The following is a 15,742-nucleotide window of genomic DNA, read 5'->3' as shown; positions in this document are numbered from 1 at the left end:
GGTGAGGAAAAGAGAAAGATTAAACAGAAACTTTACAGAATGTGTGAACAGTTGAAGAAATGAAAAATTTAGAAAGCACACAGTCACCACAATACATGAAAGTGTGAAGACATTCTCAAATCTTTGTCTAAAAAGGGTTGAAAACTATTTTTAACTAATGAAAGTAACTTAGGCTATTATGCAACACTGAATTCTGACCCAATGTTTCTTTATATCTTTTCCTTTTGACAAGACAGTTCAAGGGTGTTTTTCTGCTGCTAGATGAACCAGCTAGGAAAAATATCATAATGTTTTGTACACATTTTACAACCTACATTTCTCCTTTCATTTTGGCATGGCTGCTCACACAACATGCTTGTGAACAGCAGAATGAGATGAGATGAGAAGACAAAATAGCTTACAAGACTATTACAGGCTGGGAGAGGGGAATGAATGGGTATCTTACATCTATTTGTGATTTATGCTGCTGCCAATCACTGCAGCATCTTGGCATGACTGCCGGCTTCTTTTAATACAAATACTCTGTCTTGAGAGTGCTATATATATTGGAATTAAAAGGGAGTTTTCCTTCATAGATAACATAAATATAAATAAACATGAACAAAATAAGCAGATGAAACACATTATAAAGTCTTTTTGGAATTCAGTCAGAAATAGTTCTTAGTCTTCAATGCCACTTTTTCTTTTCATAATTCAGTTTCTGTTTTCTTCAGTGCTTTTCTAAATAGAATTTCAAATGCAGACTATTGATTCAATTGATTCTATTGGCTATTTCCTGTCAGCCTGTGTTTAGATGATATGAGGTGGGCATGCCAGAGTTAATTTCCTTTTCAGCACGTTTTCTTTGTGGCTAAGCAGTAGCAGGGGAGAAGAACAGACATCATTATAAAAATAGTTCTAATTTTGGGCTTCATTTTCTTTCCTCAAAGCATGATATTTATTCCTTTACAATACATATTCTCCATCTTCATGAGTTTTCCTCTCCTTCCTTTTGTCCATTGGTACTTAAAGATGTGTAATATTTTTAGCATATTTCTGATGTGGTTTCACTGATACCATTGTTATTTCTGGGAGAAAAACAAATGAACAAACAAATCGATGATTTAAACAATGAAATGATACATTTACATTTTTATATTTAGGTTATACTTTTACCTAATACTCATTTTAGTGCTGTACATCTCAACATAGCAATCACATAAAATTCCATAAAACAAGATGAGCCGTTTTTCTTTTCAATATATCAAGGCTTTTCTATATAAGCAATGATTTTCCTCCTCATTCCCCCTTTTCCTTATCTTCCTTAAACATATATTAAGCCATGAAACCAACACTCAAGATATACAGAAAGTAAGAATGCTAGGCAGCACTGAAATTCCAGATTAGTCATGGGATTGCATATAATTTAAGTAAAATTTCTTTTTTTTTTTTTTTTTTTTTTTTTTTTTTTTTTTTTAGTTTATTTGATAAGAACTAAAAGCCTCTATAAAAACTGGAGAAAATACTGATGGTGAATTTATTAGATTGTTAAAAAGATTTATCAAAAGTTTGCAGAAGGAGCACATAATATCTCCCATTAAATAAACAGAAATTTGAATGAATGAGGCAGCTGTACAAAGAAGAGTTGATGGTGTTCTGGTAAATGGTATGACAAATACTACCTAATCGTATGTATTTCAAAAATGGCTATGCTTTTATTCAAAGACAGAAAAACTTCAAAATTAAAAGAAAAAAAAATCACTGAACCAAAGTACTGTGCTGCACTGTCAGTAGCAAAATGAAGAAAAGCAGCAGATGCTATCAGAAACTGCAAAGAAATGCCTCTGGTCCCAAGCTAACTCACACAGTAACAGTTCAGGTGCTACTAAAATTATTTTTACTCTCTTTCCATGTCCTTTGTGACACCAAGCCACTTTTATGAGTAAGATCACATAGTGTGGCCAGCTTAAAGACAGTTGGTATTTCTCATAAACACCAAAATGCAGAGAGTCTATTGTTATTTCATATCATATGGCATGTCACTGTTACTCTTTGTGCTAACAGGTATTGCCGCTTTCAGAGAGGAGTTCCTGTTGTCTCATGTTCTTTAAACTGTTGAGGAAGAGCAGTTTAAATTATTTTGCCTTCAACTAGAATAATGTAGACATAATACTTGTAAGTGCTTTTTAAAAATAATTTCACATAGAGACCCCAGTATGTATAATACACGCACATCTAACCTGATTTTAATTAAAAACTTTGTTAATTTCAGGTAGAAAATATTGACATTCTCAATATATTTCTTCTTCAATTTACTTTAATATTGTATTTGGTAAGCATCTTGCTCATTTAGAACAGCTGTGTGAAACAAAACCATCAGACTTTGTCCCGGTGTGTTTTGAACTTGTACATCTAAGTAAAATGAAAGGGATAATGTAAAATATTTTGAAAGAACCAATAGGTCTGGTATGGAAAATAATACATTCACATGGGAAAAATCACCCATGTCTTTACAGCATATAAACCCCACAGTTTGTATAGTAAAGTTTCAAAAAACAAAGTTTAAAATTACAAACAGTTATTATAGATAAACAGTGGTTGAAGCAATTCGCTAATCTCTGTGGTTTGTAAACCAACTATTTGGCTTCATAATGATACAGTCATAATAATGCGATTGATTCTGTACACACATAACCAGTAGTCTATGCCCAAATAGCAAGGTAATATGGGAGAACTCAGACATAAGCTTTACTCCCACACCTGAACTATTACTAGCATGCCCCTATTACACGCAGAAACAATTACACATCAAAACTGAGGCTGAATATATAAACTGTACTCTAAAGTGTGTAACTAAGTATAACCAGGAAAAACAGACCATAAGAGAATAAACAGCCCCATTCCCATTATACAAAGGAAACCGAGCACATGGTATGAATGGTTGACCTAGATCTTGGGAACTTGTAAAGTATAATCAAGTAGCTAATTATAGATATAACCTATATGACACTAATGATGTATAATACAGTCTGACCACAGGGATCATGAAAAGAAGGTACAGACCTATGGGGATATTCTTCCTTATAGACAACTCATTAGAGAGTGTAATCCTATCTGGTGTTTTCCAAGGGTTGCACTGGGAAGCAAGAATACCCATAGTGTCATCAAAGGGGGAAACACAGGGGAAAATAGTGGACTACATAAATGGGGAGTCAGTGTGGGGGTGCTGGTTCTGGTCACAAGGTCATTTGCTGGTAGCCATAAGCATCACAGGAGTCTTAATGCAGCTGTTGCTGCCATGTACTCATTGTTAAAAAGATCACCACACATAGCCCCTGTATTTTTAAAATGTAGACTAACTGTGTTAGGAAATAGAAGGTTATAAGCAGTTCAAAATATCACTCTCAAAAGTTAATTTTTATAAAACAAAAAATAAGTATAAATAACATTACAAAGCAAAGCTTGAACACAGGCTATGGAGAATGAAAAAAACCCATCACTTTCTATTTGCTTTGAGTGTCTTCACCTTGTAATAAAGAATATTGGACACAATTCTAATATAACTTCATTTGAAGATAACCACAGGCACTTTTTAGCTAACTTGTTTGTGACTTCAGCCTGGTTATGGGAAATTCATCCATGTTTTACCTCAAAGCACCTGCTAATTTGGACCCAGAAAGAATATAAATTGTATAATTATTCCCTTTATAACATTTACACACTGAGTAGCATCCACAGCTTAATGGAGAACAATGGCAAGAGTTTCCTTGCTTTGAAAGTTATTTTTTTCACTTCAAAATAGCAATTTAAATGTGAACGGTAGAAAGGTGAATAAGGCCAGTGACCAGGAACAGAAATTGTGTCCAAATAGATATTTTTTAATTAAGAAAATTTAAGTCAAGCAAGGTAACTCCTCAGCGTTGGTGCTGATAATGTAACAGTGATGAATTGTGTAACTCTCATCAAGGGGCCTCAGTGCACTGGAGAGGCATTTTTTTATGTGGAGTTCTTAAACCTAAATAAATGTATAAATAAACAAAACCAGTAACCTGGCCTCTAGGAAAGCTGTAGCTACTTTAAGTTGTCATATGAGTTTTCCTTTGGATGCAAAAATCCAGAACACCCTGCCTTAATACAGGCTGGTGTGACTGATTTAAATCTCTTAGCATCCATTTTAAGGCACAAACTCCTATATAAAATATAATTTAAGAGATTGCCATCAGTATAGTACTGCATGTGATTTCAACAACTTGACACAAATAAGGTTAGTACTTAAACAGAAGAAATGGAATTACAACCTATTATTTGCACCTTCGTAATGTGAACACCTATGTAGCATATTCTGACAATTTAATGTCCAGTAATAAGATTCCCACTCCTGCTGATTGGACCAGGCATCCAATATGCAGCAGTCTGACTTATGACTACAGGAAACTTACAGAAACTAAACAGGACTAACAATAACTAAACTGTGCCCACCCAGTGTTAACATACACAAATATTAAATGACTAAGAAATACCTATGTAAACAAATGATATAGTACCTTTCACTTCTGTTCAGCCAAAACCCAGAAAATCATTATGACTTTTGGCTTCCTATACTTAATAGCAGTTGGGGACCTATTAGGAACCCAGATGTGCTTCCATCACATCAGAGGGTCCTTGGTGTCAGATGCAAGCTTACATGAGGGAGCAACAGAGTGCTGGTTTACCTCCTCCCATGACTGTTTCTCTGCATGCCCGCCACCTCCATCCAGACAGCAGGGCAGTTGCACACCCCACCCACCCTGAAGCCAATCTGCCAGTCATTCTTGCCAGCACATCTTTCCATTTCAATAAATTACTAAGTGAGTGGAAGAACTGGTGGTTGTCACCCAATGTGAGGCCAGGACACAAACAGTGCAAGGGCAAGAGATCCAGGAGGCAGATAGACTTTGAGGCTGTTCACTGCTTTCCTACCACTGAGGGGCATGGGGAAGGGGTGGAGAAGCAGTGTGTCACAGTTTGATCCAGCTCTTTTCTGAAAGCATTTTGAAAGCATAGTCTGGACATGCTGGTTCACATTACTGGATAAATCTCAAGTCTCATCAAAAGTACCGAGGTGGGAAAGGTACTTAACCAAACTTTAGGTTTCGATCAGGTAACTTACTGTTTACAGGCATTTTACTGGATCAAAGGATCTAAATTTGTCAGATAAAGATGAAGTTCTTCATAAAATTACATCTTTGTATGAAGTTAATTTTCAACATGATGTTTCTTTCTTCATTCAGTCATTGCTTGGAAACAAAAAGAAAAAAAAGGCACTTTCATACTATACATTCAATATATACAAATGTATTTTTGTATTTGGTATTTTAGATTGCACACACTGGTATAAACAGTGTTTTAACCCAGAAATTACTAGGTTAAAAATCTGTTCATTAGAATGTAAAATAAAATCCAAACCCCTATATTTGGTAACATAAAAATTCAGAATCTTTCTGGAACTTATAGATTTAAATTGCAAACAAACATTAAATAAGAGTAGATTTTTTTATTAGCTACATCACAATTACTTATTTTAGTAGAAATCTATGTGGACAGAATCACCATTTTCATTATCTGAAACAATTTCCCAAAGATTTGATGAATCTGACATTTGTAAATAATTTTCTTGCTAACAAAGAATCCTGACTATTTAATCACTTTTTTTTTTTTTTTAATCTAGCAGTGTACTGTTCTATTTTCTTGATTTTTAATATAAATTGATCTTTTAAAGTAAGTTCTGTGCTTCTCTTTTGTCTCCTCCTATAAAAAGAGTATTAATAATTCCTTTTCTTGTATCTGCCTGGTCTACTATCCTCAGAAATATTTATAGTGCAGAAGGCATGCAAAAGAGTGTGACATGTAGTGGCAAATCTTCAATTAGCATTTATTTTTACAGCTTTATGACAAATATGCTTGTATGTGGGACATCAGAACAAGACTGGTGTATCTGTGTTCCTAAAAAAGCTGTTTTGAAATTCTGGGGTAGGTTTCAGACCACTGTGTAAAATGTCAGACTATAGACTATGTAAACTACCACAGCTCCACTGAAGTCAAATTGAGGTTACAGCATCGTGATTTAAATCTTGGCATTTTGCAGCCCAGCATGCTGCTGTAGTCTCATACAAAATCTTCATATATAATTTAATATTCTGAAGTGCTCTTTTTCCCCTGTTTTTTGACTCTGACAAACAACAACTTGTGTGCTGCATGTGCTGTTGTGTATGCTGGATGTTTTCCTCTTTCTGCTGTGTGGATGAAAGCACACTTATTTTTTTATTCTACGCATACTTTACTGTTACCTCAGTTATCTTTATGCAACGCCTTTTTTTTAGACTGTGAGCAAACATGTCCACCCTCTCAGCAGTTCTCTGGATCAGTATTTTGTTTTCTAATGAACTGAGTGTGATGAGCTATACTGCTCTCTGAGCTGCCTCTGCTATCAGATTGTACTCTGGACTTTAATTGCAGTTCCTTATCAACAGTTCCAGCTACCAATGACACTTCACAACACTTAGCCAGTTGTCACAACATCCTAAGAAAAGCCTTTATTATAACTTCCTTTTTTGGTACATAATCTTCTCGTATCTCCTATTTACAATAGCTTATTTCTACATTTTTTTCATCTCCATACATAAGAACATAAGTGTGCTCACCTACTGCTCCCCTATTGTGATAGTCTGTTACTGCCCTGTTACCTTTGGAAACTAGAATAATGTTCAACACGTGCAAGCTACAACAAACCATACACTGAAGTAAAGGTTTTCAATAAAACTTCTTATACATAAGCCACAACTGAGATTTTGCTGCTAATGAAATATTTAATGTCCTGTATACAGTATGATGCACATAAACTGACATGGGAATTGGAAACTTCCCCATTCAGTATTCAAAAATAAGAACATTACACTTCCTCTGCTATTCTAATCTTACATGTGGGGTTATATCTATTCCTGCAGTGTCCTCACTTGGGCTTGGCTTTTCAGATCTTTTGGGAGTTCACCATCCCAAAGTTTACAGGTAGAATACTTACAAGAAAACAGATTTGTACACTAAATAGGGTCATTTTGTTTACATTTATTTTAGGAACCTCTGGTATATTTCCCTTACATTTTTTTCCCCCAGAACTTTCTAGAGCACTTTTTTTTTTTTTTTCAGCAGTAAAAATCCTCTTCTATATTCTGCAGAACAAGTACAAAGGGAAAAAAAAAGATTGAAATTAATAACACGTTTCCATACAGTTCCATTTATTTCAGGTTTTTTTTTTTTTTTTTTGTGGTTTGCACCGAATAATGTTCCAAGGGTTCTAAAAACTCTGAAACAATAATTATTTAAGGTCCTTTATACAATTAATGCTGTGTCTTTCCTCAAAGGACTATGCCAGTATAAAACATGGGGTTTTTTTTTTGTTTAAAATACGATCGCTACAGAAAAGCCTCCAGTATGTTTTTCTTCCCTAAAAAGCAGATGGTGTCTTAATGCATAAAACATACAAAACTGTGTCTCAGAGTCTAGTTTCAGACTATGCTCAGTATGCAGGCTCCTTAATTTAAAATGTTATTATACAAGCTTTTAGATTTTCATCTCTTATCTTTCCTCCATCAGCAAAAAGTACACGTTAGTAGAAGCCAAAACAGAAATTTAAAATCTATGCTGTCTAGCATCTCATTTTGTTTTTAGCAGCATCATCCAGAGTAGAGTGACGAAAATCTAGATCAAATCATTAAGAGTCATTCCCGTGGTTGGTTTTTGTTGTTGTTGTTTTTTGTTTTGTGGGTTTTTTGTTTGTTTGTGGTTTTTGGTTTTAATTAAATATAAAGCAAAATTTTACACCAACAGTAACAAAAATAAAAACAAGAACTTAGTAAAGAGAGATCATACAGAAGCATTGTTTCATACTTACCATTTCAAAAACATCACATTCATCAGCTCTTCACCGTGAATTAAATATACAAGTTGCAATATGTATACCCATTGCTTTGCTAAGCAGAACTGGTACTTGCAAAACCCTTGGTCTAGATGAGGCAATGCTTAGGACAGCAATGAGAGTAAAGGCACTAGGCATGTATCCCAGATGGAGCACAGGAGTATCAACAGAGCTTGGCTGGCCAAAGATACCATGAACCAAGCTTTGGCGAGTCATGACTCAGGTTAACATACCACATCCTTGGAGAACATGGGGAGATAGAGGAGAAAACATGGGAGATATTGCTGTATGTGTCTGGTACAGATTACCTCATCAGGAAGAAAAGGCAGATGAGGCCTTCAGACAGCTGGAAGGAGCCTTGCACGCTTCCACCCTCAGCTCTTCTGCAGCTTTGTGACAGATGGGGACTTGTTCTGGCAAGATGATTTGGCTCAAGGTCACAGGCAAACTGAGGGACAAGAAAGAAAAGGACGCCATCAACAATGTATTTGCAGACCACTTCCATGCTAAGTAACACTCTTCCTTAGGAGTAAGAAGGGTATAACTCATCCAGTGCTTCTTTCTTCCTTAACATACATAAAGGATTTCCCTAACTAGAATAGAAAGAAGATGGAACACTGAATGACTAAATGTATTCTGTGAGCTAGGGACTGGGAAAAAAATTAGGACTGCTAGGTATGGTGACTATGCAAACATTAAGAAATCAATATCATGCTCTCTTTTAACATATGTTCCTAGAAGAGAAGGAGTAAGGGATAGATGATAAATTGTGCATAATTCATGGAATACAGGTGCGGGGAGGTTTTTTTTTTGTTGTTATTTTTAGTTTTTTTAGGTAATGCAAGTAGTTTTCTTTCTCTTTCATGGATCGAGGTGATCATAATTGCAAAAAGTTTAATAGCTTTCTGACAATTTTTTTTTGCCAGTCTCTTTATTGTCATATGCCATCACTCAAATCTGACCTTTAAATTGAGCCTACAAACCCACTCAAGCCGTAGTTCCAAATGGATGTGTTATCCTGAGGGACTGAGTCAATACAGAAACAGAAAACCAAAGTATTCCTGAGAGGAGACATCTATTCTTGTAACAAATGCTTTAAATATGAATATTACCTTCTAGGAAAAGCTAGTAGAATAATAAATTCTTATTAAAATAAATCCTAAGAGTACACAGTTCCAGAAAGAAATTCTAGCAATTGACACAATTGCACTGTAGAAGAATTTTTTTTAAAATGGCAAAATGTTATCTGTCTGTTAGACCTACAGAATGACAAATGTCCATGCCACAAACAAGATGCCCCTCAGCTGAAACCCAGCTGTTTGAACAAGACATTCATAATGCTTTACAAGCAGGACACCACAGAAGCAGAATGGCAACCACATCTACCACTGCAAACAGGAACTTTTCTTTCACTTATCCACCAAAACAAGAGCCCTATGTATTCAATCTGAGATGCAGAAACATGATCTGGGTAGTTATGACTGCTATTTCCCCTAACCTAGCACATTTCTTTGAATATCCCCCTGTGCAGCACCTCTACAAACAGTTAAATCATGTTTTTACTGCATATCACTCAATGTAAACAGGTTACAACCGCCCAGACATAAGCTGATGTTTATTATTCCTCTGTTCCAGTAAGAGCAGTGTAAACTTCAGTGCTGAGAAGTGCATTTTTTTTTTCTGACTCTAGCCCCACAGATTCCTGGTCCACTAGTAATAACAATACCAAATACACCCTGTACTGGATGAATTACTCAGCTACATCAGATAACATGGCAGATAGCACAAGAATTCGATGGTCAGAGTGTGGGAAAGTTTTCTTTCTCTATTTTCTTCCACTGTCTAGAATACTCCACTTAAATGTAATTCAGGCTGCTAGTGCTAAATGCCTGCTGAAAAATTTAAGCACTTAAGTACTAAATAGCACTTCTGAAGCAGGATGCCTATTTGCCATCCAATCCTGTAAGCGCTTTGGGTTTTCACACTAAAATTACTTGTCTATCTATGGTTGTATTCATAACACAAAGTTCTTGAGTGACCTGAGCAGTAGCCACTTAACAAAAGCCAATGCAGGTGTTTCCCTGCCTGCTTGTGTAAATCTATTCCAGCATGCACACTCTGAAAAAGGCACAGGTTTCAGAGGTACAGAAAATGCTACGTGCTTCAGTGGATACAACTTAAACCTCTCCCTTGAAGGTCATGGCTCTCTCAGGAAGATTAAGTCTTTCCCACTGCTGTTTTGGACAGTACAAAAAAACCCAAACAAACAAAAACCCCACAAACAAACAAAAAAACAACAAAAAAACCAACCAAACAACAACATAAAAAATCCCAAAACAAACAAAAAAACCCAAACAAATCAACAAAAAACCCAAAATGAAACAAACAAGACCCCTTTTCTGCTTTTCAGAATTGGTTTTCTACTTCCACATGCAATGTGTTTCTGGTTGTTAGGGTCATCTGAAATGAATAAATATATTAAAAAATGTAGAGCAACAGGGCATTTTAACAGCAACTTTGCTTACACTTTGTACTAAAGCACATGTTCCAACTGTATTAACATAAAATAGTTCCATAATTAACAGTATGAACAAAAGTATAATTTTAACAAGATTTGTCTATTTGAAGAAATATTACAATGCTGATTTTGTATTTATTAAACTAAGAGCTTTTTTTTCTTTATGTTTTATTCATGAGATCCCCTTTTGCTTTTTCAGTTTAAATAAAGAACTGTGATTATCTGTAAAACTGATTGCTTAAAGTAATTAATCATTTTCCTTATGAAATTTCCTGGGCAAATTAAGGATCTTATAATTGAAGGGTTTTCTCTTGTGTAAATGGAACATGCTGAGGTCCTCAACTGAGAAATAAATGTATTGCCCAGACCCCTAGAGCTGTTTCTGTATTATTCTTTTAGTAGAACTAGAAGCTGTCTGATAATAGTACAAAAGTATTGTTTTTAATTAATAGAAATATATCAATATCTTCTTAATAATAACTTACTAAACAAGAAAATGTTTAGTCTTTTTTTTTTTTTTTAATTAATAACAACATTACTCCTATGTTCAGAGTTTATATTCAGCTCATAAGACAATCAGGAGGATAAACTGATGTTTGCTTACAGATACCTCAGCAAACCTAATATGCAATTTCAATGGATTCCTCAGAATTACACCGATTTGTATGCTCTAGGCTAGAACCACATCCAAAATTCCAAATTACAGGTAGTCATTTAATCAAAAAACTCCTCATTTCATCCTAGATTAAAGCCAATAACTGTGGTATTAGATAACCATGTGGAGGAAAAAATTAAGATCATCAGAAACACCTAAGACATTAAAGAGGCAGGATGTGTGCATGTATATGTATGCTTAAGTATGCTAAAAAAAATGTCAATGTTGAAACTGTCAAAATGAATAGGAGATAAAAACTTGTCTGCTCTTGAGCTCATTAAGAAATAACATCCTCTCTGAGAATCTTATTCATAAACAGTAGTGAGAAACATTAGAAACTGAAAAATATGGTAATGGATAAGAAAATTTTGAAAACAATAGGAAGGAGTCAGAAGAAGATGAGCAAGCAAGAAGATCACAGAATCACAGAATGTTGGGGATTGGAAGGGCCCTCAAAAGATCATCTAGTCCAATCCCCCTGTTGGAGCAGGAACACTTAGACGAGGAATGTGTCCAGGCAGGTTTTGAATGTCTCCAGAGAAGGAGACTGCACAACCCCCCTGGGCAGCCTGTTCCAGTGTTCTGTCACCCTTACTGAGAAGAAGTTTCTTCTCATTTGCGTGGAACCTCTTATGTTCCAGTTTCCAATCATTGCCCCTTGTCTTATAATTTGCCTTAAAATAATGTCTTAAAGTTGTCACCAAGAAGAACCTGGCTCCGTCCTCATGACACTCACCCTTTACATATTTATAAACATTAATGAGGTCATCCTTCAGTTTCCTCTTCTCCAAATTAAAGAGACTGAGGTCCCTCAGCCTTTCCTCATAAGGGACATGGTCCACTCCCTTCATCATCTTTGTGGCTCTGTACTGGACTCTTTTGAGCAGTTCCCTGTCCTTCTTGAACTGAGGGGCCCAGAACTGGACAGAATGTTCCAGATGTGGTCTCACCAGGGCAGAGCAGAATGGGAGGAGAATCTCTCTTGACTTACTAACCACACCCCTTCTAATACACCCCAGGATGCCATTGACCTTCTTGGCCACAAGGGCACAGTTCATGGTCATCCTGCTGTCCACCGGGACCCCCAGGTCCCTCTCCCTTACACTGCTCTCCAACAGGTCATTCCCCAACTTATAGATGTGGCAGTCAATTTATTCAGCTCCCACTGGAGTAAATGCTTGTAATGGTGATGGAATGGTTAGATTCAACCCCTATGGGACAGAAAGAGAATAAAATTGATGAGATTTTAACAGAAGTACAATTGTAATAAGGGCTGTTTGTACTGATGCTTCATACTAATTGAAAACTACTGTAAATGAACAAAAAAAATCTGTTTTTCTTATATTTGCTTCTTGGGGGGTTGACTGTGGCCCAAAGATTTTTATATATGAATATGCTGTTTACTTCTTATTTACAACATCATCAAAAAAGCAACAGCATGGTAATGAAACATTGTATCTAACAGATTAATCAGAAAAAAACTACTATTAATTTAGCATTATTGATTTAGATTTTGAAGCTAAATAATTCCTGACAATGTACTCTACAGATGATGTGAGTAAAAAGAGCTTAGAAATTCACAATGAATTCTGAGATGATCTTATAAAAAGCTCATTGCCAAAAAGGCAAAAATATCTGCACCCTTCATCTAAGAGAGCTCCTAATACCTTGACTTAAGTAACAGTCCAAGTGTTATCCCGTGTCCAAGAGGGAGAAGAAAATGCAATTATTAATTTCTGCACAGGTTACCATAGTCTATATCTTTCTCTGGAAAGAGGTGCTTTGCCCAGGTAGTTTGTGTAACAACTCCATTTATAATGTAATATTTTGACTATTTGAAGGAACTGTTGAGACTGAAAATCTGCATCATGAGAATCAAGGTCATTTCCAAGGCTAAGTAATATCAGTCAGAAAAAGCAGACAAATTAGAACAAGAACTAATTAAAAATCCTGTTGCAACATCATTTGGATTTTATTAGATTATTAAACAATTTAGAAAATCTATTTTTATTACTCACACTCTATGGCACTCCCTTGGTCAGGGCTAGATGCAGAAATACCACCATATTGAGCTACTATAAAGCCCCCTTTCCTACTGTGCCAAACATGAGTAAGGATTATACAGGTGTTGCACAGTTGGCCTCAAATGACTCATCTCCCTTATCACACAAACACTTCAATCAGGCCAGGATATTTTTAATTTCTCCAAGTAGTCCATGTACAGCTTACACTATACTATGGTCAAAGTTTTTAGGGTATGGGCCATACAAATCTTGTACAGCCACCTAAACTAGAATCAAACAAATTAACACAATAACTGACTGCAGCATATCATGGTGATCTTCTTGGTATAATACATTCCTGCTCTCAAACAAGCTAATTAAGTTAGGCAAAGCATAATGTTAATGAACCTGTACAGCTCCTATAACTTGAGAAAGCTTGAGAAACATTTCTTATTCAAACAAAGTTGACAAAAATAGCTGTCACTACTCCATCTTGCTCTTAAGAGAGTGAGGAAAAAGAAAGCAACCAAAACCACTCAACAACTATCTCAAATTCTAGCATGCTTCCAGAGAAACCATAAGTCAGGTTTCTTTCCAATCACAACCTTATGTTCAAATTTTTCTACTAGTATAATAAAAGAGTTTCTTTAATTATGAAGAGCTCCAAGGTTCCTGTCACCTGGAACTGTGTGGATGGGCAGGTTATTTAGGGACCTTCAGTAGAAGGATGACACAAGGACCCCACTGTTACAACCCAAATTTTACATTAACCTGTCCCCTCTGCAGATGAGTTATTTTTGCACATTAATCATAATCAAAGCTCACCCAGCCCTTAAAGGCAGCAGCAGCAGCCATCGTCCTTCCTGCAAAGAACCGTCAGCAGGTTTATTTGTTTAGGTGAAATATTGAAAGTATATTAGAGATCTAATTTCTATTCATTGCAATGAGAATTGCATTCCTATGGGTATTCTTCCAGGTTTGGATATGTTTGCCTCAGTTTTCCAAATTGCAAAGCAGGGATAACATACCTCGGTTCTACAGAAATTTTGAGAGTTTTAAATGCTGGAGTATCACTCAGCTAGAGACACATAAATATATGAGTATTATAGCTAGACTACTTGAAAATATATACATGTAAAAACAGAAAAGGAATAAAATGTTATTGAAATAGCACGAGGAAAAAAAATATACTACTATATGATTTTTTTTTCTTAATTATTCTAATGATAAAAGACCAGAAAACATTTACGGTTAAAACAAAAGCTACTGAAAGTTTATATTCAAGAGAAATTGTCAGTCAAGATATTTTAACTTGGGCTCAGGATTTGAAGATCCACTCTTTTGTTCTGTTTGCCTAATAGATTTCCAAAATTTAAATGGATAAATAAGTGCAGGAGTTTGCCTTTTAAGTTTGCATTATGCTCAAATACTTTTTGATTCTTAGAGAGTTAAGTCCTTATTCATACTATGAGCATCAAAACCACCTTATTACATGTGCACCATTACACAAGGCTGCATGCCAAAACTTGTAAAATGTCAATGTAGTGTTTTTCCTGGAATCTTATAATTAATTCATCATCAGAATAGCTTTGGGGCCTTATTCTGATCCATTTTCTAAACAGTGTTACCGGGAAATTATGTTCTCTGCTTCTGTTTATTTAAAGAATATCATTGTGAATTTACAACAAGCAAACTAGTTAAATGAAAGCCTTTGGGGGAATGTAGTAAATTAAAAATGAAAACACAATGAGAGGTATATGGAATTTACAACTATAAAAATCTCATAACAGAGCGTACATTTGGAGATTCATATAAATCAGATACAGCTTCTGCAAATACTTACAGCACAATAAATAAATGAGTGCTGAAATCAAAGACTAATAAGTGACATTACCATATACTGCCTGACTGTTCCATCTTGTTATAGTGGGAGGGTCCTATGCAGTGAGGTAGGGGATTTTGTTCATTGTGGCAAGAAAGTAACATGAGAAATCAGAAAGAGATTTATCTTCAGTTACTGACAAAAAGCCTAGCTCAAACACACTGAAGGTGATCATAGTGTTTCCAAACATCTCAAGGGCTTTGATTCAGAGATACATTATGTTTTAGTGCAAATTACTCATAACTCCTTGATAGCTAATTTCAGTAAAGTTGCCTTCACTTGCATTTTGGAAAAATATGTTTCCAAAGTGAATTCATGATTATGAGGAAAATGTATATGAATAAAAGAAGTCAATAGGGTTACAACAGGTAGGAAATAAGTCCTTGTCTTACAATAACATTATAAAGATTACTTCTTTAAATAGTAAAAGTATGAATTCTGGATATTATCTTTGGTTTCCAGTAGTAAAATTTCTATTTAGAAAGTACCAAAATTATAAGAAAAAGAACATAAGTAACAAGAGGGGAAAATGCAGTTTTTTTCCACAGTGTACTCTTGCAGAAGATTTGATTCTACTCATTATTTTGTAAGTTGCCCTGCTCCTGGTATCTAAATAAGGACTAGACACTTCCTTCCAGTTCCACAGCACTCTTACAAAACTTGAGTTGTAGTTATAGTCAGGACTTCAATGAAGATAGCATAGTAGACTGGTCAGTTGGAGGACAGTCAGTGCTTCAAAGGCGGCATGGATAAA

The 15,742-nt window shown here is 35.4% G+C and overlaps 1 long non-coding RNA gene across 1 annotated transcript in view; it reads right to left on the bottom strand.

Annotated features, from left to right (window-relative positions):
* The window catches only part of LOC309438955, an 80,034-nt gene extending 72,050 nt beyond the window's left edge, over nucleotides 1–7,984 (bottom strand). Inside the window, exon 1 of the long non-coding RNA XR_014183900.1 lies at nucleotides 7,907–7,984. This is a non-coding gene — a long non-coding RNA (uncharacterized lncRNA). The remainder of the gene's footprint in view (nucleotides 1–7,906) is intronic.
* Nucleotides 7,985–15,742: the final 7,758 nt, after the last annotated feature.

The sequence above is a fragment of the Streptopelia decaocto genome (assembly GCF_964273445.1).
Source record: "Streptopelia decaocto genome assembly, chromosome: 4".
NCBI classification, from domain to species: Eukaryota; Metazoa; Chordata; class Aves; order Columbiformes; family Columbidae; genus Streptopelia; species Streptopelia decaocto.
This window is presented reverse-complemented; position numbering and strand designations above follow the sequence as displayed.